Here is a 20428-nt window from a genome sequence, read left to right on the forward strand (position 1 = left end):
ATTGATTGGCAGATGATTATGATTATTATGCTGAATTTGGAAAATGTTTTCTGAGAGGCTTCGGCCGTTTACTGGTTTCTGTCGTTACTGCTTCCTAGTGGATGGAACATGTGGTTACTTTGGATTGGTCCTTGGGTGGGCTTTGTTATTGTCTGACTTGGCATATAGGGCTTGAGTCAAGTGGCGATGAGGAGGTGTGTCCTATCATTGTCCCATCTTGCGAGATGCTAAGTGGCGATCAGGAGGTGTGTCCTATGATTGTCCCGTCTTGTGTGACGTTAAGTGGCGATTAGGAGGTGTGTCCTATGATTGTCCCGTCATGTATGACGTTATAAGTGGCGATGAGGAGGTGTGTCCTATCATTGTCCCGTCTTGAGAGACGATATTGATCGATCCATTTTGTTAGCAGCATATAGTTGCATTATAGGGAACTAACACCTGACCCTATGTTGTTGGATTTTCGTATTGGTTTATTGATATCTGATTTGATGTTACATTGTTGAGGTTATTATTATCTGAGTCCAATTTATGTTTAAGTTGTTGATATATGAGTTGAGTTATGTTGCTAGTTATTTACCATGCCAGGTAATTAAATTCGAACAGCATGATTTTTCTCTTTTATACATGGTAATTGCATGGAGTTAACCCTTTCTATTTGCTACTTGTTGTTTGGGCGCTTAACGCTATTAGGCGATGGAGATCCTTCCGCCGAGGCATAGCTACTCGAGTTGGAGATCGAGTTGTAAGCGGTGGAGTAGAGGTATGAGAAGCAGCTTTGCTTCTCTTCTTGTGGATTATGTTGGAGTCTCTTTTACTTTATGAGAACTCTGTTATTAAAGTCTTGCTTCCGCCACTGTTAAAGTGCGCATGTTTATTCTGAACCTTACTTATGGTATTGTAAACTATTATTACTGTATATCGGGAAACAAGTTATCTAAATAAAGTTATGGTATGTTTCCAACCTTTTAGCCGAAGTGTTTAGTTGTTTTACAGAAAAAAAATTCCCTTGGTTTTTAGGGATTGCAGATTGGTCCTTAGACTTTGTTAGGTTACTAATGTGACTCCTCAGTTAAGAAATTGGGGTGTTACAATTGTGGTATCAGAGCTTTGGTCTAGAAAACCAGAGCTTTTGGGTAGAGTGCCTGCTTAAGATGTTTGAACTCTGAGACCGATTGATGGGGTGTCAATCGGAGGAAGAGTGTGCTTGATTACTGTTTATATAGATTATTTTTGAAGGTTATTCGTAAGTGAATAACCTTATGCTAGTTATTGTTAATTATACATCTGATATAAGTATATACATAGTTAGTTATTATCGAACAACATGTATTAGGTAGAGAACGTTGTAGCTAACTTGACCTGCTTACCCCTCTAGGGATTGGATGTGATCATAGGCATGTATTGGTTGTCCCACCATCATGTTCTTCTTGATTGCGCCAATAAGGTAGTTATCTTTCCCGATGCTGGACTCGCTGAGTTCCTGAACTCGTACTTTTCAAAGCTTTCTTTGAGGAAAGGAGCTTTGAGTTCTCTCATGTCTACAACCGTGGTGGAAGCTAAGGAGAATGGAGTACAAGGAATTGCTGTTGTGCAAGATTTCGAGGATGTGTTCCCCGAAGACGTACCTGGAATACCTCCGGTCAGAGATATGGAGTTCACAATTGATATAGTCCCAGGCACTGGACCTATATCAATCGCACCGTATCGTATGGCACCGGCAGAACTGACTGAGCTGAAGAGTCAACTCGAAGATTTAACCAAGAAGGGGTTTATCCGACCTAGCGTTTCTCCGTGGGGAGCGCCAGTGCTGCTTGTGAAGAAGAAAGACGGAAGATCGCGACTTTGTGTGGATTATCGACAGTTGAACAAAGTCACGATAAAGAACCGTTATCCGTTGCCAAGGATTGACGATTTGATGGATCAGTTGAAGGGTGCTGCTATTTTCTCGAAGATTGACCTGAGATCGGGATATCACCAGATTAGAGTCAAGGATGAGGATATTCAAAAGACGGCGTTTAGGACACGCTATGGGCACTATGAGTACTTGGTGATGCCGTTTGGAGTTACGAATGCACCAGCTGTATTCATGGACTACATGAATAGGATCTTTCATCCATTCTTGGATCGCTTTGTTGTGGTGTTCATCGACGACATCTTGATCTACTCAAGGAATCGTGAAGAACACGAGGAGCATCTGCGACAAGTTTTACAAGTTCTTCGGGAGAAGGTATTGTATGCTAACGCGACAAAGTGTGAATTTTGGCTCGAAGAAGTAAAGTTTTTAGGGCATGTCATCTCAAAGGAGGGCATTGCTGTGGATCCCAGTAAAGTTGAAGCGGTACTTGCATGGGAGCGTCCTAAGACTGTGACAGATATAAGGAGTTTCATCGGTTTAGCTGGATATTACCGACGATTCATCGAAGGTTTTGCTAAGATTGCAGGACCATTGACGAAACTCACCCGGAAGAACCAACCTTTTGCTTGGACAGAGGATTGTGAACAGAGTTTCCAAGATATGAAGAAGCGTTTGACGACCGCGCCAGTTCTGACATTACCACAAGAGAAGGAACCCTACGAGGTTTACTGCGATGCTTCGTACCAAGGTTTGGGTTGTGTGTTGATGCAACACCGAAAGGCTGTGGCTTATTCTTCAAGGCAATTGAAGATACATGAACGGAACTATCCTACGCACGATTTGGAGTTAGCGGCTGTGGTATTTGCGCTCAAGATTTGGAGGCACTATCTTTATGGGAGCACTTTCACTGTTTTTAGTGATCATAAGAGCTTGAAGTACCTGTTCAATCAGAAGGATCTGAATATGAGACAAAGGCGTTGGGTGGAATTCATCAAGGACTATGATTTCACTTTGTTGTACCACCCAGGAAAAGCAAATGTTGTAGCAGACGCACTGAGTCGCCAGACAATTCATGTTTCATCGTTGATGATTAAGGAATTGGAACTTATCGAGACTTTTCGCGACCTCAGTTTGGGTATGCAAGTGACACCTGGAAAATTGAGCTTTGGGATGGTGACGATCACTAGTGATTTTCTGAACGAGATCAAGGTGAAACAACTGTTAGATGAGGAGCTGATCGAGAAACGGAACTTGATCATTTTGGGAAAAGCGCCGGATTTTGAGGTAGGAACCGACAACATTCTGCGTTGCAAAGGACGTGTCTGCGTACCATTGGACATGGAGTTGAGAAGGATGATTCTTGACGAAGGTCACAAGAGCAGATTGAGTATTCATCCGGGATCGACAAAGATGTATCAAGATCTAAAGTTGAATTTTTGGTGGCCAGGAATGAAGAAGAATGTAGCAGAGTTTGTGGCGGCATGTCTGACATGTCAGAAGGCGAAGATAGAACATCAAAAGCCTGCGGGTATGTTGCAGTCACTTGATGTGCCGGAGTGGAAGTGGGACAGTATCTCTATGGATTTCGTGGTAGCTTTGCCAGCTACGAGGAAGAGATTTGATTCCATTTGGGTCATTGTGGACCGTCTGACGAAGTCAGCACATTTCATACCGGTGAAGACCACGTTCAATGTGGAGGCACTTGCAAAAGTGTATGTCGCTGAGATTGTACGACTTCATGGAGTACCATCGAGTATTGTTTCTGACAGAGATCCGAAGTTTACTTCGCATTTCTGGAAGGCGTTGCACGAGGCGCTTGGGACGAAGTTGAGGTTGAGCTCTGCCTATCACCCTCAGACGGATGGACAGACAGAGAGGACAATACAGTCATTGGAAGACTTGCTGCGAGCCTGTGTTCTGGATAGTCAAGAAAGCTGGGATGAGCTGTTGCCGTTGATCGAGTTTACTTATAACAACAGTTTTCATGCTAGTATTGGAATGGCACCTTATGAGGCTTTGTATGGGAGGAGATGTAGAACTCCTTTATGTTGGTTTCAAGATGGCGAACATCTTCTCGTTGGACCTGAATTAGTACAACAAACTACTGAGAAAGTGAAGCAAATACAAGAGAAGATGAGGACGTCACAGAGTCGACAGAAGAGTTATGCTGACACACGACGGAGAGAGTTAGAGTTTGAGGCGGGAGACCATGTGTTTCTTCGCGTGACACCAACTACCGGAGTGGGAAGAGCGATAAAGTCGAGGAAGCTGACACCGAAGTTCATTGGACCGTATCAGATTATCGAGCGAGTCGGTAAAGTAGCTTATCGGATTGCGTTGCCACCTTTTCTTTCCAAGATTCATGATGTGCTACACGTGTCACAATTGAGGAAGTATATTCCTGATCCCTCTCACATCATCAAGGAAGATGATATTCAGCTTAGAGACAACTTGTCTTTTGAAGTGGCACCAATGAGGATTGAGGAACGTAGGATCAAGCAGTTGAGGAACAAGCAGGTTCCTCTGGTAAAAGTGATTTGGAACCAAGTCACGGGCGATGCTACTTGGGAACTAGAAGAGAGGATGAAGGAACAGTATCCGGAACTCTTCACTGAGCCTTAAGTTTCGAGGACGAAACTTTCTTTTTGGGGGGTAGTATTGTAAGACCTGGATTTTCAGAACAAGCTAATTTCCGACTCACGCGTAGAATCAGTGTAAGCGTGACAGGAGTTTGATATTTGAGAAAGATTAATGAAGAAGAAAGTTCAGGAATTGCTTGAGGAATGTTGCGTAGTCATTTTAGGAATTAGAGCGAGTCGTCTGCACACCCGCCTTATGGCAAGCGTGTCCAGAATAGGCTAATTTCGCTTTAGAGCAACGTTTTAAGTGAGATTTCGAATCCTTGGAAAATTTAAAGATTTTCTTTATTTTTCCTTCGACCAGCGTTTCATTTCGGAACTCTGGACTGTACGCACGATAGGTTTCACTTTTCGGATGTCCGCCGACGCTAATTTCTTTGCTTCGAAACCCTATTTTCGAGCAATGGATGAAGACTTTTTCTATTCGGGACTTCTAACGAAGATTCCGTCCATGTTGCCAGACTTGTTTCGACGTTTCCAATCTTTCTTCAGTTGGAAGTTTTGTCGTTTGAGCATCACAGCAAAAAGTAGTTTTTCGGGGCAGATTAACCGACACCGCTTTTGAGTTTTTCGATATCGTTTTTCCCAAATCCTAGATATTTGTTTTGAGTTCTGGAATTCTGACGCCAGAATCTCTCTTAGAATTTCTCGGTGATCGTGCTGCAAAAATCGGAATCGCGAAATTTTCATTTTCCCGCGATTTCACCCGCCTATAAATAGCGCGAAAAAGCAAAATCCTCTCATTTTCTTTCCATTTGTGGCTGATTTCGTGGGGAGCAAGGGGGGAGGAGATTTCCGCGAAAACTTGACCAATCTTCGTGCAGTTCGTCCCTACTTCTAGGTATCGAGGTAACTATCATGAATCCTGCCTCTGATTTCTGTTTCTGCTGAGTTTCTGAAGTCGTTTCTGTGCTCTAAGTTTTGAGCTTTTTCTAAAATTGTCCGATTTCTCTGATTTCTCGCTTGGGTTATGTTCCTTATGTTCCCCTGAGTCTAAAACCTCTGTCAGTAAACTCTGATTGCGATTCAGTTGTCCAGGATCTGAAAAATTGACTCAAAACTCTTTTTGTCTCACATTTCGAAACTTTATTGTCGAAAAGACTTAATCTGACTTCGTGCCTTTAGGATTTGTTGTCACGGATATCATGAGGATCGTTGCTGTCAAATTTGTTTTCCGAACTGATAACTTTGAAGTTTTGAGCCTTTATTTTGGACCAAAATGCCCCTGGATAGTCGTATTTCGACCCGATTGTCCGAAAATTGTTCCGACAATTTCTTTGCCTTAGTTTTACCCTAAAACTACCTTGTGAATTGATTTAGATCGAAGAAAAAGTTCGAAAACCCTATTTTCCATAGTGGCCGAAACCTAATTGCTTGGGTACCGTGTCCAAAAATAATTTTTGGGTCTCTATGACTTGAGCCATTGCGTAGCTCTTTCAATTGTCGAAATTTTGGCGCCGGTTTCGTGTCATTCTGAGTTCTGTAGCTCGAGTTATGCTCGTTTTAGCGAACGAAGTCTCCGTTGTCAATTTGTGCCTAAATAGGAACTCTGAAGCTTTAGAGGCTTTCTTTACGATTTCGATTAGTATTAGTAGATCGTGTTGCTCCTAGTGAAGCTTGTGTTGATGATTGTGTTTTCTTTGTTCTAGGTTCGCAATTTCCATGCCCAACTTCTACTCACGAAGGTAAGGGTAACTCGGTTTTAGAGCGTCTTTGAGTCTTGCATGCTTTTATCGCACTGCCTGTGTTTGAGATGAAGGTGTTTATATTGATTGGCAGATGATTATGATTATTATGCTGAATTTGGAAAATGTTTTCTGAGAGGCTTCGGCCGTTTACTGGTTTCTGTCGTTACTGCTTCCTAGTGGATGGAACATGTGGTTACTTTGGATTGGTCCTTGGGTGGGCTTTGTTATTGTCTGACTTGGCATATAGGGCTTGAGTCAAGTGGCGATGAGGAGGTGTGTCCTATCATTGTCCCATCTTGCGAGATGCTAAGTGGCGATCAGGAGGTGTGTCCTATGATTGTCCCGTCTTGTGTGACGTTAAGTGGCGATTAGGAGGTGTGTCCTATGATTGTCCCGTCATGTATGACGTTATAAGTGGCGATGAGGAGGTGTGTCCTATCATTGTCCCGTCTTGAGAGACGATATTGATCGATCCATTTTGTTAGCAGCATATAGTTGCATTATAGGGAACTAACACCTGACCCTATGTTGTTGGATTTTCGTATTGGTTTATTGATATCTGATTTGATGTTACATTGTTGAGGTTATTATTATCTGAGTCCAATTTATGTTTAAGTTGTTGATATATGAGTTGAGTTATGTTGCTAGTTATTTACCATGCCAGGTAATTAAATTCGAACAGCATGATTTTTCTCTTTTATACATGGTAATTGCATGGAGTTAACCCTTTCTATTTGCTACTTGTTGTTTGGGCGCTTAACGCTATTAGGCGATGGAGATCCTTCCGCCGAGGCATAGCTACTCGAGTTGGAGATCGAGTTGTAAGCGGTGGAGTAGAGGTATGAGAAGCAGCTTTGCTTCTCTTCTTGTGGATTATGTTGGAGTCTCTTTTACTTTATGAGAACTCTGTTATTAAAGTCTTGCTTCCGCCACTGTTAAAGTGCGCATGTTTATTCTGAACCTTACTTATGGTATTGTAAACTATTATTACTGTATATCGGGAAACAAGTTATCTAAATAAAGTTATGGTATGTTTCCAACCTTTTAGCCGAAGTGTTTAGTTGTTTTACAGAAAAAAAATTCCCTTGGTTTTTAGGGATTGCAGATTGGTCCTTAGACTTTGTTAGGTTACTAATGTGACTCCTCAGTTAAGAAATTGGGGTGTTACATTCAAGCTCTACTCCGACAAGCTCATCCAGACTCGACATCATGGAACAACGTCTTGACACTCATGAATCCATGCTGATTGAGATGAAGCACATGATGATGGAACTTCTGCGCCGTACTGTCAAATCTTAGTTTTTTTTTAGGATCTCTTCTTTTTCTTCCTTTTCCTTTTTATTTAACGTTGTTTTATTTAAACTCTGCTTATTTACTTACTTTAATTTGTTCATTTGTGATTCTATATGCATATATCTATATATGTTTGTGTCACATATGTTTGCAAAACCTGTTTTATTCATAATTGTTCTATGTTTACATCATAATTCTTTCCATCATACATTATTCCCTATATCTAGAATGGAGGATCCTTCCTCATTCTTCTGCATTCTTGGCGCTGCTCCACTCTTTCCTTCTCCAGACGATCCAATGCATACTCTATGTTGCCAAGTTTGATGCTTAGATCATCTTTTTCTAGACTATCTTCTGTCGTCTTAGGTCTCTTTTCCACAGTCTCCTTCTCTTCCAGCAGATTCAGCTCCCGCTGGCAAAGCTCCTGAATCTCTTCCACGAAGCAGAGGAACTCCTTCAGATCTTTCTCCATCTCTGGACCAAGATCTTCTTCAAGCAGTGTCTTCGTCAGCTCTTGTATGGTCTTTGCACCATCGGGATGCCTAATATTGAGGAACATATCTTCCTCAAACGCCTTCCTTCTGAGCTCTTCTAATGCCATTCTGTATGATGCCATTTTTTTTCTGAATATTATTCGAGATGTGAAGCTTACCTTTCTCTCCAACGTTTTTATAGGCTTCACTTTCTCTCTGAAAGTTAATGCTCTTACAGTTTCTCGAGGTTAAGTACTTGGTAACTGACCCTTCTATTTCCTCACTTGACCGGTGGTAAACGTTCATCCCTTGCATTAACTCTTCTATTTATTATCGCCTCACTCTGATTCTTACATCGTCTTCATTTTCTTTCAACTTAGACCTTCTCTAAGGGGGAAGTACCTTGTACTTCAAACTAAGTTTTTCACACCCCAAGCTTTTTGCTTATGACAAAAAGGGGGAGTAAACCCAGTTTTTGATGTAAGATGTGTTAGTGTGACTTATTTTTCTTTTGGAGATTTTAAGAGTTCCACCTTCATGACCATAGATGTGTCACTGGGCAAATACAAGGAATACATTTCACTTCTTCTGAAGTGATTCTAAGTTGACTCTGATACCCAAGACTCTGATACCTTGTCCAAGACTCTGATCACTTATGCGCTCTGATTATTCGTTCGTCATCTATGTCATAAGCTTTTCACTCTGAACTCTTATATGATTTAGCTCAGAATCTAGACTTTACTAACGTTTTCATCAAGTATTAGATTCAGGGGGAGCTAAGCTCAGAATCAAGCAGTAACTTGAATTCAGAATGAGCAAGATAAACTATTCACATCAGGATAAGTCTTATTCTATATCTCTAAACTCTGAGTGAATTCAGTTTAATGTTTAAGAATTGTTCATCAAAAATCTTAGTTTTGTCATCATCAAAAAGGGGGAGATTGTAAGATCAAGTTTTGATCTAGTAGTACAACTCTATGTTTTGATGATTACAAGTTAACCTTTTGATATGAACAATTGTGGTACTCTAACGTGTTTTTCTGAGTGTGCTATTTACAGGCTCTGACCCTGACTCAATTTCACACAAATCAGAAGCACTGTGTATAAAGGGTAACCCAAGCAACGCTTTCGCATTCACCATGTTCAGTATGAACAGTGGAAAAGCTTCAGAAGATCTGAAGCTATACAAACTCTGATGAGGACTCAGTCGCTAGAAGCTCTGATGATCCAGAAGTTCTGACAACCAAGAAACACTGAAGGTTCAGATGTTCCGATGGTGTAGAAGACTCTGAAGATCCAGAAGCTGAATAGTGGAAACTCTGAAGTCCAGAAGCAAGAAACTCTGAAGGCCATGTTCTTCCCTCTGAGTTCAGAATCAGAAGATACAATGGTCAGAGGATCTGTGCTATCCCTCTGACTCTGATCAACCGGCTTCACAAGTTCCAATACGAAGCATTCCTCTGATCAGAAGTCTCCTAGGTTAAAAGGTCAAGTCGCTATCCAAGTACAAAAGCAAGTGTACCTTCCTGACGACCTACCTAACGTTCTCAGCCACAGCAGAAGCTGGATTTTCCAGAACTGCCCTCCAACGGTAGCATTTCCATGCAACGCTCAACCCTAATCCTTGGAGTATATATAGAGGCTGAAGATTGAAAGAAGCGGCTAGAAAAGAAGAAAAAAATATACAAGAAGCAATACACACGCGCAAGATATATTCTAAGCTTTCTTTCATCTTGTAATTTATTTTAGTTTACACTCAGCTTATTCAGAAGCAAACCCTTGTAAACACCAACCTCAAACAGTTGTTTGATTTTCCTTTAGGAGATCAAGGTTGATCGGATCCTAGAGAAGACTAAGAGAGTGAATCTTAGTGTGAGCTAAGTCAGTGTAATTGTTAGTCACTTGTAGGTTTCAAGTGCAGTTGTAACTCTTACCTGATTAGTGGATTGCCTTCATTCTAAGAAGGAAGAAATCACCTTAACGGGTGGACTGGAGTAGCTTGAGTGATTTATCAAGTGAACCAGGATAAAATCCTTGTGTGCTTTTCTATCTCTATCTTTTGCACTTAGTTCTCGAAAAGATTTGTTAAAATCTTTAAGGTAGTAGTTTTGTACTAAAAACGTTATTCAAACCCCCCCTTTCTACCGTTTTTCATACCTTCAGAAGACTTATGAAAGGCGCTCATATATCTCATTTGAAAGATTTGTAAATGAGGGAAGTATTTGAGGTATTTAAAAAAAAAATTAACTTTAAGATCCCTCGAAAGACATCTCTTATATATGCTCTGTTTGGATGAAGAAGAGAAAACAAACGGAAGGAATATAAGAGGAAGGAATATAAGTGAAAAATGAGGTGATTTTTAAGATGTTTGGATTGAGGGAAAAGGAAAGAAGAAGGAAAGGAAAAGTGAAAGTAATGCTTACACAATTACTATTTCACCCTTTTTACACAAATTTTTAAATAGTCATATTATATTATTATTCGATACATATTATATTAAAATTATATTTTAAATAAATAATTATAAATAAAATATATATTCACGACATTAACTAATTAATTTTTTTTAAAAGTAAACTAAATAAAAAATTATAACTGCACTAGCCAAGTTATTTGAATGGAATTGAGAAGGTATGAAAAACAGTAAACGAGTTGAGTAAACATATAAAAATAATGCTATGTAAAAAACAACGTAAAAATAATAGATGTGACTTGTGAGAAAGAACACCATTTCAAGAAAAAGAGAAAGAACACGTACAGGTACAACAATGATGAGTGTTTACTAGGATATAGCCTGTTACCCGTGCGATGCACGAGAATTTTATTCAACAATTCATTCATATTAATTATGTGATGAACACATGAGTTATATAATTACTGATGTCGGATCAAATAAATTAACAATCATTTTTATCCATCGCTGATGACATTATCTATTTATTATAGATGACATTGTACCTTTACTTTTTGAGTAATATTTATTAAAGGTATTTCACTTAATAATTTTTTTAGATTTTGAATTTGACAAATTCAACAAATTAATTAACCAACACTTTGCAGTTTGGCCACATGGTCTTTGTCTTCAAGAAACTTGTTCACAATTTTGAATCATAAATTTAGGGAAAACAAATAGACTCAAGGGCAAATCTAGTGTTATAAATCTATCGTTATGGGGGACCGAACCCAATTTGTGAATCCAATGTAAGAAGTCTCTTACTCAAGATAAAAAAAAGGGTAGGGGAAGCCATTCGCATGAGGAACAATTTATTATCCACATATTTGAAATTTCTTTAAATTCACTAAACAATCTCTTACTTTTTTTGAAAATAAAAATATATATAAATAGTTTTAAGAACCAACCCCTCTCAATATGGACAGGAATATCTCTTATATAAGATATTTTCTCGTCTATAGCTCTAATAAAATAAATAGATAAAAAAATATTTTGTAATGCATTTGAAAGAACTATAAACATATTATAGCTTAAATTAAAAAAAAAATGCAAATTTTTCAGAATTATAAGGCCATGGTCCAATTTTTTTATTTTTAATAGCTTGAATTGATGAAATTCTTATAGGTGTTATACTTTAGAAGAAGAAAAAATGACAAAGACGTGAAGAATTGACTGCTACGAATAGTTTCTTCTCTTTCTCTCAATATGGGATCTCATACATGTTTAGAGATCATACCCTCATTTAGTTGTCCACCGTGAATTTGGTATGCTTTTCTAGAGGAATATAGTTTGGGTGGAGTGTATTCAAATGAAAGGAAGACATGAAGGATGAGACAAAGAGAGTGAAAGAAGGGCATTTATGTCTACTAAAATATTTTTCCTCCAATTTCCTCCACTTTTGAAGGGGAGACAAAATTGAGATATGAGGGGTTTTGGTCCCCATCCCATCCCCTCCTGAAAATTGAACCAAACACAACAAAATTTAAAAAACTCCTCCCTTCCCCTCCAACCAAACACTATCTTACTAATTCCTAGGATTCTTATATCTTGGATTTCTAAAGCATTTGGTATATCAGATGTGCAGAATTATAAGCTTTTCTCCCAATTTGTCTTGAAGGAAATAAATTGAAACCACTTCCTTCAATCAAGACATTCTACAAAGCTAACACACGAAATATATAATATTCAAGAAAACCAGCACTGATAGACTCATAGACATCCCTGTAAGCAATGATCTCACTGACTCACTGTCAAATTATAACACAGTTTATTGATAATGCATAGCTACATAATACACTCTGGAAAGTTAAGACTAAAAAGCTAATAGAAAACAGAAAAATAAAAAGAGAAAGCCATAAGCTTTATTCTATCTATCTTTCTAAGGAGAAAAAAGTAACATAAGTATTGGTTGTATCATCTGAGAAAGCAGAAGAAAGAAAAAAAAATTCAAAAGAAAAAAGATCGGTTTTATTTATAGCAAATAAAAGCTTGAGAACAATCCTACTCAATTATAATTATATCAACAGCCCCTCACTAACATCAAGCCACCAAAATCAAATCAAGTTACAGGTTAAATAAAAATATAATTGTGTAACTTTATGTCATAAGATGCTCCATTAAATTAACTTAAAAAGATCCTAACAGGACAATCTTTTCTACCAAATGAAGATTAAATCCCTTCAACGATCTCTGTTATTTCTAAAAACATTAGATTTTCCCTAGCATTTGGCCAACACATTTGTGTACATTTTCATCAGGGATTCGGGGTCAAAAATAATTTGGCCAGCTCCCACAAACAGCTTGGAGCATAACATAACAGCTGAAGCCAAAGAAAGTTTCACAGAACCAAACAAATCTACAAATGCCATGTGAACCCACTCTAAACACCATCTGACTTGGCGATCATAATGTACAAAACTGGTGCAATGGCAATCACCCACCATGATGCGAAAGATTAATTGTCACTCCTGCTAAGCCCCACCCCACTTTCAATTTTAGGAGCCAACTGAAAAACAATGGCATCAAATAACAATGTAAACAAAAAGAAATTTGATAGAATTTTTTTAAGAGAAGTAAAGAAAAGGACAAATCTACTCACAGTAGAATATTCAAGAAACCCCCAATACCATTCTTCAAAACAAACGTAATTGCACACATACATTTTAAAGTGACCCCAACACTAATTGGCAATAACTAATTAAGAAGACAAGTAGATTAGGAAGGCTGCAAAGACAGCTAAACAAAAATAAAGTTTCAAATCACTTACTAAGTGAAAAAAATAAGGTTGGAAAGGTAAACATGCAGAGTAAATGGTTTAGATGTTAGCAATTTATGAGGCATTGAAAAGGTAAACATACAGAGTAAATGGTTTAGATGTTAGCAATTTATGAGGCATTGAAGTATTAATCATGGAATGAATAAATGAAAGAACTTAGTTAAGACTATTTTTTTCAATTTGTACATTTAGGCTATAGAATTCTCACATAATGGTGACAAATTGTCTTACTCTTATAGCAGAGTTTCTAAAGTCATCATTGAAGCCATTATAGTATCCACACAGCAATATAAACTACTGAGAAAAGATGACAGTTACAAACCACATCATTGGAGTGAATGGTGTGAGAAAAGCCCAAGCACGAGATTTCAACTTCTTGATAGATGCCACAACCTGAATCAATACATGGCTGTGTAAAATCTACTATATTGGTTTGATTTGTAAAATCCACTATAAACAGAAAATAATTCCTTTGGATGTATCTAAATCTGCAAATAATTCTTGTGTGTGACTTTCACTTGCAAACTGGACAAACCTGCTAAGAGAGTCCTCACTAATAGACTTGAAAAATCACAACAATATTCATCAGATGAGAGCTCAGTTGAATGAAAAAAAGAATCACACTTAGAATCATAAAGAGGCAAACCAAATTTGCTCAGTTTCTCAGACAATGAAAGATTACAGCAGTTGAACATTTCATAGCAATAATTTCCTGCCAAACACTATTAACATGAGAATCAACAATTTTTTTGTAAATATTTGCAATTTTTCAGTCAGACACTTGAGCTCCCCCATAATGTTTGTTAGAAATATAGTTGGGCTTTCTCCTTATAACTTAAGCTTTTAGGGGATTTGTTCCCCATCGTTCAATACCAAATCAATGCAACCACAATAACTTCATTTCAAGCATGCTAAATAAATTCTCACCTCCCTCTTCTAAAAAAAACTAACTTAATCAATCATATGGCTTCCCAATGGATCATAAAGCTTAAGAAGCACATACTAAAAATAGGGGAAAAGAGCAGAATTTGATATCATACACTTTTCTACAGTATACACATTTAATTACTTACAGAACATTCTTCATTGCCTACACTTCAGAAGCTTCAGCCACATTTCAGACTGATAGTGTTTTTGAGGTCTCAAAATCTCATAAGCCTTCCCCTGCAGCCCTTTAAAAGGATAGTTGTTATTTTCCTTCATTGAGAAATACACATAAAGCATTTTGTAACCACTTTGTGGTGCAAAAGCTAAAGCAACAATCGAGTTCATAATTCAACAAATTGATTCAATCAACTTTACACTATTCTCAAACTCTATGTTATGAGTTCTATTTCTTGAAAAATAATCAAATGTAAAGAAAACACACACTCATGAATGAAACAACAGAACAATGAAGAGATTAACCGTGAGAACATTGCATGAACACACACTCTAAAACCAAAGGAGTATTTATAGGAGTGGAAATGAAATAACCCCATTACTCTATAACCAGTAGGGTATCAATTGAATATTAGTAGGTTAACTATTTGTACTATCAATTTAGTAATAGGGTTTTTAATGAAAGAGTGAAGAATTGGATAAAGGAAACTCATCTGACCATTGGAGCCACCATCAACGTGATGAAATCCCCCATCATCAATTCGATCAAAAACGTGAAAACCCAATAAAGGAGGAAAGGAAACCCAAAACATTGCTGATGGATTCAAACCCAAAACGAATGAACAGTGGATTCAAACCAAATCGTCTGGCAAACAGCAACCGGCGGCGGAAAGAAAACCTCATCAAATCAATCGGAAACGGTGCAATTGATGGATTGGTCAGAAGAGGGTGGAAAGAGCAACGAAAACACGCAAAAACAGCTAGAGTTCAGATTGATGTGGAGAAAACGCAAGTTGTGGAAGAAGGAAGGTGATGAATGGTACCGTACGACGGAGTGGGTTGAAAGGAGAGGAAACACGTTAAGCCAGCTAGGTTGATTGGAGATGGGGAGAAAGAATGCTGGAGATAGAAAACAACGTCGTTTGCAAGGCTCCACTTGAAAAAGAAAAAAAAAAGTTGAAAAAGCAGGACACATGGCGAGCAGCGATTGGAGGTCTTGTAGGAATAGTGAAAACAAAACTCATGAATAAGAAGTAGTAGAGTAGATAAGGGTATTGTTGTCTTTTAAATAAATCCTCTTGTCTCTTCTAGTTTAATTTTCCGTCCAGATGTGGGAGGAAAATAAATTTGACACTGTTCATGCACTGTTCAACCCCCTTCCTTTTCCTCTCTCTTCCAAACACTTCAAGATTCCCTTTTCCTTCATCTTTCCCTCCCATCCTTATTCCTTCCTAAACTTTCCATAGAAACAAACACTGCGTTAGTGATAATGGGGGTTTTTGAGAAATTTGAGAGTATCAAACAAGAGAATGACCACTCTCTTTCCGCTCTCCTTCTCCTCAAATACTCTGATAAAACTCTTGAAGAAAGTCTAAGGGAGAACAAGAAAATGACTTTATTTGTGAGTTTTAGGGAAGTGAAAAGCTTTCAGGAGAAGGAAATTAAATTAAATCAGAGGAAAATGGAAGGTGAAAGAATTGTGAACTTGTGATAAATCATTTCATTGTTTAAAAGTTCAAAATTTTGCAAAATTCCCAAATTGAAGAATCTGCACAAAATATAAAATGGTTTTAAGAGATCTCAGGAGAGTGTCATAAATTTCCCAAACCTGAAACCATTCTCCTAAATAAAAAAACTTTCAACCAACAAGACTTCTAATTAAGTCTCATTCTTCCCCCTTTTCCATTCCAAAACTTAACTTACAAACTACAATCACATCATAAGAGACTTAATAGCATTATATTGTAATTGTTTCTGATCCACAAATAGTCAAATAGGTGTCTCGATCTGATCCCGTAGGTTGATGATATTAAAAACAAAAGTGCAATTTAAATTGACTCCCCAAAGCACATTCTCAGATCAAGCCAATTAATTACACTCCTTTCACAATTCACATGCAATCTGTTGATTGTTTTGAATTAGCTTAATGACATAGACTGCCATAAAGAAAAACACACCCAAAAAAATTAAATGAAAATGATGAAATGACATGCAATGCAAGGATTGTGTGATGGTGAGATAGATATGTAATGTCATTGTTCATTTACGTTCTCTGGGACCCCAAACGTATATTGACAGAGATAGCAAACTGCTTTTCTTGAAATGAAAAACAAAATTCCGACAGAAAAAAAAAATCTATCTATATCTATATGTAAAGCTCACTTGAGCTTTTACATTAAACTCATTAGCAAAGAGTATTAAATGCATTAAACCATATAATTCTCAAATTAAAAACTAAAAAAAATTATTGTCAATATTAAAAATTAATTTTGATAAAAAAAACTGAAATTTTCTTTAGTTTTGCATTTGACAAATATTGAAAATTAAAACTAGTTAATAATAAAATAATATTTTTAATAAATAATGTAGATAAATAGATAAATAGTTTTAAAATTAAAAAGCGCCGCTAAAATGAATTTAAAGTTAACTATAACATATATGTGCATTATTGAAAAAGTATCTAATAATAATTTTGATCTATGATATATTAGTAAAAATTACTTATCCATGAGAGGGTTGTTCTCATGAATCATTTGCTATTAATAATATTCATCTTTTGTTGTAAAAAAAAATTTACTTAAGGAAGCATAATAGAGAAAATTAATAGTGGTCAAAGTTGAATAAATGTTCGTTGTGAGAGGCATATCCATTTAATGTGATCGTAGAACCTCGAGAGATTATAAGTCTCTTGGCTATCGGCTTTAAGAAAACATTCGGAAATCAAATAAGTTAAATAAATTCAAATTCGCTTGATAATATTTTAAGCTAATTATGTCATCACTTATCATAATTCTAAAATTTAAAATTAATTTATTCTTCTTGACCTTGACAAATCACAACAAATGACTTTCTTGGTAAAAAGTTGGATTGAGCGAGCACCCACACCCTAGAGGAACTTGCCCAGAGACGAACAAGACCTAAAAGAGAGGAACTCACTAGGGGCGAGAGAAAGGACTTAGGAGATTAGGGACCGAGATTAGGGACCCCCTAAGGGCAAGCGCCAGGGGCGGTTGATGTATGTAAGGGAGTTGGGCCAGGTGAGGTACGACCCAACAAGCCTCATTAGTGGCAAAGTTAGGGTTTCATGTAACCTCTATAAAAGGGGACTTTATGATCATTGCAAAGGATCATTCGACATTTATTCTAAAGGATTAGGCTATTACTAGACTCATGCTTTACTAGGGTTTGAGGCTTATACCATTCTTGAGTGTTCATTTCCAGAACAAAAGTATAAAAAATGATATTAAAATTTATTTCATGACACTAGCACATAACATTTTTTTACGTAATTTAAATATTTCAATTTAACTTAATAATTTTTCATAAATTTTTTTATTTCTAAAAATCATTTCTATGCTAATAATTAAATATCAATAATAAAATTTGAGTAATATTAATTATTCATACAAAAAAATTTAATAATATTTATTAAAATGTCTTAACACAGTTTATTTACAATTATAATTAAAAAATATTTTTTTATTTATTTAAACTATAATAATTTATATATAATTTTAAATAAATATTGTAAGTAAATCCGTGCAACGCACGGGTATAATATCTAGTATATATATGTAAAGGAGACTTGAGCTTTTTGCATTAAATACATCAAGTAATAAGTAATTCCTACCTCTACATTAAAATACATTAAAAATAAAGAATTTCATTTGCAATAAATATATTAAATAATAAATTAAAACTGAATAAATTGTAATGTCAAAAACTATTCAACTACCAACATTAAATAATATATTTATAAACTTATTTATCTTCATTTTTATAATTATTTATGTATTAATTATAAAATTTCCTTTACATTTAAGTAAAAGCTAAATATAATGGGATAAAAAAATTTAAACATATGTAGTTAAAATATTAATTATTGACCTCAAGTTGAGAAAAAAATTAAATTGATATAGAGTAATATATTTTAAATAAAATAAATATATGAAATATAAGAAATAGTCAATGATTAAATGCTTTTATTAGTTACATGTATTGTTTAATATAGATTATAATGTTGTTTTGTGTTATTTTCTAAAATAATTTTACATACATAAACAATTTATATATTATAATTATTTAAGTCTTTTAAAATAATCTTTTTATATACATTAAAAAAGTGTATAGAGTATACACAAGATGATATTTAGAAAAAACTTTTATTAAATAATATTTTTATATGGAAACATTATTTATAATTAAAATTAATTAATTGTATTAATAAAAATTAGCAAATAGTATTAAAATTTAAAAATGCCCCAGTAATTTATAAAAATATTTTTAAAATTAACATTATTAAGTATGATGTGGATGTCAAAAAAGTATGACGTGTGTGTATTGTTTTCAGAAATTTATTCAAATATAAATTTTGATCTATTATATATTAGTAAAAAAGATCAACTTAAAGAAGTATAACAGAGAAAAATAATTAAGGCTAAAATAAAAAAATATTAATTTACTAAATAATATTTTAGAATATTAAAATTATAATTTATTGTAATTATCAAAGTTAAAGTTAATTAATTGTTGATAAAAAGTATAGAAAATGTTGATATAATTTATTTTGTGATATTAAAACTTATTAATTGATTTAATTTTTTTTGAAAACTGAATAACATATTATTGATAAGCCTCCAAAAAACAGGCAAGCAACGAAATACATGTCCATATCGCCGACAAACAAAAACCCCCACCCATTGACCACATAATTTATTTGAAATTCACTTTATAATTTATTGTATGATTAAATAAATACATTTTTAAATTGTTAAAATTATTTCAATGCTAATTATGAAATTTGAATAGTATTAATTATTTACACAAAGAAAACTCTAATACTCATACTGAAATGTTTTAACACAATTATTTTTATTTTATTATATTTTATAAGTAAAAATATTTAGTATATATTTTTATTTAAACTATAATAAATTTTATATAATGTTGATAAAATTGTAAAATCACCCATGCAACACACGAGTTTTATATCTAGTATATAAGTATTCGTGGTACTTTATATTTGTGGTTATATATATCTCCACCCAGTTAACCTGTATATGGATCTTGTAGGAGGGAATAATAAATACAATAATATATAATATTAAGGGAATTGTTATTCAGACCCCCCACTCCTATTCAGACCCCTGTTAAAATTGTAAAATCCGAAAAAACCCTTTATGAAAAAATTTCGCTCGCACTGTGAAAGTGCGACCAAAACGCACTTGGAAAGTGCGTCCATCACGCACTTGGAAGGTGCGTCCATCATGCACTTTCAACTTTTGTTTTGGTCGCACTTTTCACAGTGCGAGATAAACGAACTGATTTCTTTTTTTTTTATGTTTAATTTTTGGAAGAAATTTAGGACTGACACTTCTTGGTTAAGGTAATAGGATCATTTTGAGCTCAAATATGCAGTCAGAATCTCCAAATTCCGACACCTTGTAGTAGTCACTTTAGAATCAGGAGCGGTGCGGTTTGGAAAATTGGACAATTTTTTATCTCGGATGCGAAGTCGACCAACTGCAAAGTTGAAGAGAAAAATCAAACGATCATAACTTAGCACCTTCTTTGAAGGTCCTAAGATTTGTGTAATTTAGCCAAATTCCTTAACCTGGTATTTTATTTTGAATTTCAAACATTTTTTATTCCATCATAAATCTTCAAATATTCTAACTTGATTTACTGTTGAGTCTCATAATTTTTAAAAATCATCTGACATCAGTTCTGTACAAATTTACAGTAATTCGCCCTTTAAAAGTGCGTTTATGTCACACGTTATATGTGCGTTAACGACGCACTTTTAAAGTGCGTGCGTAACATACTTCTAAAGTGCGTTTATTGGCAGAAAAACAAATTAAAAATGACAGGAACAATTTTTAAAAACGACATAAGATGGAGCTTGTGGTGGTGGTGGCGTGCGGCAGTGGTGGCGGCGGCAGTGGTGGCGGCGGCCATAGGGTGGCGGTGGTTGTGCGTGGCGGTGGTGGGGGGTGAGAGTAAGAGGAAAGAGGTAAGGAGAGAGGAGAGAGGAGAGAGGAGAGAGGAGAGAGAATGTGAGGATGGGGTGGATTTTTTTTTATATTTTTTTTCATCAAGGGTATTTAAGTATTTTTGCACTTTTTTAGGGGTCTGAATAAGGTGGGGGGTC

This window comes from Lotus japonicus, chromosome 1, assembly GCF_012489685.1.
Source record: "Lotus japonicus ecotype B-129 chromosome 1, LjGifu_v1.2".
Lineage (NCBI taxonomy): Eukaryota > Viridiplantae > Streptophyta > Magnoliopsida > Fabales > Fabaceae > Lotus > Lotus japonicus.